Source organism: Myotis brandtii, unplaced genomic scaffold (genome assembly GCF_000412655.1).
Source record: "Myotis brandtii unplaced genomic scaffold, ASM41265v1 scaffold434, whole genome shotgun sequence".
Lineage (NCBI taxonomy): Eukaryota > Metazoa > Chordata > Mammalia > Chiroptera > Vespertilionidae > Myotis > Myotis brandtii.
This window is the reverse complement of record NW_005366599.1, coordinates 3,430,881-3,434,423: the sequence shown is the minus strand read 5'-3', so window position 1 is coordinate 3,434,423 and position 3,543 is coordinate 3,430,881.

Below are 3,543 nucleotides of genomic sequence, written 5' to 3'. Positions count from 1 at the left end.
AGCTTCCCTGTGCTGCCCCAGAGAGGAGTGGCCCCAGCAGAGGGAGGTCCCAGCAGGACCCCGCGTGCCGGCCCGCCCGGCCTCTGAGGTTCTAGCGGCCTCTGGGCTCATCTATGTTTCAATTGCCTACAATTCAGAGCCCACAGCGGCATCCTAAGCCTTCACCGCTGTGCAGGCGGCTGGCGCCTTCACCGTGCGCTCGAAGGTGGTTCCCTCCACCTCACCGCCGGGCACATGCCGTCTTCTCTTCGGACTATAACGCAGAGGCGCGCGGGGGACAGCGAGCAGCTCGGTGATTGTCGCACACGGAGCGCAGCCAGGCGACGGCCTGTGTCCCCGCTCGCTGGACACACTCCTTTTTTTTTCCCCCCCCCCCCCCCCACACACACACACACACTTACTTTCCAACGTGTGTGTCTTGTATCTCCCTTTCTTGCCTCGTTGCGCTGTCCGGACCTCCAGCGCTGCACCGAGCAGAGGTGGAGTGAGCAGCCCCCTCGTCCGCCCTAACCTCCGAGGGAAGCTTCCAGCATCCCCGCCCCCGGAAGCAGCCTGCTCCTGCAGGTTCTGTAGGCGATTCTATCAGGGGAGAGACGGCCTCTTCAGTTTTTAGTTGCTAAGAGTTTTCCTCCTAGAAGAGTGTTGAATGGAGTCGAAGGCTTTAACCATTGACAGGCTTTTTGTTTTCCTGTTGCTGGTGACGCGGTCAATTGTATCGACTGATTAATTATGAAATATTAAACCGACATCGCTCTCTAGGAAAACCCCAATGCAGTGCGACAGCGGATCCCAGTCACGGATGGATGGATGAGCCCAGCTAACGTTTCGCTTACGAGAGACGAGCCTGTATGTTTCCTTTTTTAAACGTCTTACCAGGTTTTGGTCGAAGTCATTCTGGCTTCTCCCCCCACTTCCGTTTTTTTTCTGTTTCCGAGGAGAATTCGGGTGAGATTGGCGGCATGTTTTTGTTCAATCGGTGAGAAGAACTCACCGATGGGCCCGCTGCGTCTGCAGTTTTCTTGGTGACCAAGTTTAAATTTGTGAATTCAATTTCTTCCATGGTTCTGGGCTGCTCAGGGTTCCTGTTTCTTTTGCGATCATTTGGGATGTGTGTTGCCCAAGGAAACTCCTCACTCTGTCGTAACTTTAGAATTATTTCTGGCTCCTCACAGCCCCTATGACCTCGTTGGTGTCTCTGAGGTCTCTGGCAATGTCCTCGTGATGAGCTGAGTTACGTCTCCACCTCTCTCCTCACCTTCATAGGTTGGAGTCATGTTGTGACCCAACCATAAAATTATTTTTGTTGCTACTTCATAGCTGTAATGTTGCTACTGTTATGAATCATCATGTAAATATCTGATATGCAGGATGGTCTTAGGCGACTCCTGTGGAAGGGTCTTTCGACCGCCAAAGGGGTCGCGACCCACAGGTTGAGAACCGCTGCCCCAAGACCTCAGAGCATCACTGACTTGGAAAGGTGGCTCTTAAAGAGACCGTTAAGGTGACATGGGGTCAGCAGGGTGGGCCCTCGCCCATGGGATCCGTGTCCTTCTAAGCAGCGAGGGTTAGAACACAGAGACCCGCAGAGGGAAGACCACGTGAAGACGCGGGGAAGACGTGGAGATTACGGCGTCTACAGGCCACGGAGAGAGACCTGACACCACCCCTGCCTCACACCCCTCGGCAGGAACCCCCCTGCAGACACCTCGGTCTCTGACTTCCAGTCTCCATCACGGAGAAAAGCACTTTCTGTGGTTTGAGCCACCACGTGTGTGGGGCTCCGTAGGGCAGCGCTGGCCACCGAACCGGCCCGGCCCCGTCCCTGATGTTGGCTGCTTAGTCTCTCTCCTTTGCTTCTTGATCTGTCCTGCCAAGCATTTGTCAATTAGTCACTTAGAAAACCAGCGCCATCGGTCCTCCCTGCCGCATCCACACTTTCTCTTTCATTACTTTACGCTTTTCCCTGGATCCGCTCCTCCCGTCAGCTTTCTCGGGTTGAACTTGCTGTTCGTTCCCTCGCTCCCACAAGCGACGCATCCCACAAGCTCTGACACGTGGTGTTTTCATTGCCATCGAGTTAGACACGTTGGCCAGTCACCCAAGTGAGCAGCCGCAGCGGAGCGGGGGAGACACGGGCCTGGGGCTCGGCCCTGCTCCCGGTTTGGATTTGGGGGTTTGGAGGTGGGTCTTGAATGAGGAAACAGATCTGCCTCCCGGGCCCAGTGGGGCGGGAGCAGGGCAGACTCAGGGCCGAGGAGCACTGGTCACTCCAGCCCGTCCCTGCACCACCGCCTCCTCGGCCGGCCTCGCCCTGTCCTCCAGGGACAACCAACTGCCCAGTCGCTTTCTCCACGTAGACAGGATCCAGGCACCTCCACTCGTCAGTCCAAAACCCAAACCCTCGTTTTCCTCCCCCAGATCGGCTCCTTGCTTGCTTGATCCCCCAGGGAAACTAGGGTGACACTTAGAAGCCCCTGCAGATTGGGCAGAGCCACGATTGCTCCTGCAGGGGTGTCCCCGAGTCAGCAGATGGGCTGTTCTCTGCAGCAGACAGACGCACGCGTCCTGATTATCTGCTTGAAAATACCCTGCGGCCACTTCCCATTCCCGACGCCGAACCTGCCTCAGTTTCCCGCCTCCGTCGTCTGCTCCTTCCAGCCACTCGGGTCCGTTCCTCTCCTCGACTGCACCGTCGCTCTCACAACCCCAGCCCCACGCTCGTCTGGGAACACGCTCTGCTCGCTCCGTTCTGCGTGTTTCCCGGTGATGCTCCAACGCCAACCAACGGGTGACGTCCCGCCTTCCTTCTCCGGCCTTCTCTCGCCTCCTCTTGCGTGTCTGGTCCACGTGACCTGGCTCTCACTGTAAATGGCTTTCCGGGTCCTTTGTCCCTGAGCAGGTTTGCGGCCCCCACGGTGCCCAGCGCAGTTTGGAGCTCAGCCTGCACTCCCACCTGTGAATGGACAGGGACCGACGTGCAACGTCACAGCTGCTTCTTCCGGCGTCAGAAGCCCCCTCCCCGGCACCGGCCGCCTCGCCTCACTGCTGCGTGTGCCGCGCCGGCCACGCCTGTGGACGCCCATCTGTGGTCCACGTGCCCCTTTGCCGCAGGAGGGCCCGAAGCAGCCCCGGGGAGCAGAGCCAGCCCCCCCCGCCTTTGCTCCTGGCCTCTGGACGGTGCTGCTCACACTTGGGTGGGACTCAGGTCCAACCGGGGTGCTTGTCACTCCCCCCCGCAAGATTCTGATTCTGGGGGGGGGGTCCAGATGAGCAAACACCGGGTGCTCCTGGGGGATGGCCCTGTGACCCCACTTTGAGAAACAGGCTCCGAGAGACTTTGGTTTAGAACCTGAAGGTCCTGGCTTCCTGCAATGTCCTCTCGCTCACAGGCTCCCCTGTCTTCCTCGTCTTAAGTGCGATCGCCCCGCTGTTTCCTTTCAGGTTCCCTCAGAAACCGCCGCAGGCGTGAGCCGGTTTGAAACAACCTCCATGTCCCGGGCCTCCCTGGTCCCCCCGCGCCTGGCGGAGGGGGTGGGGGCGCGG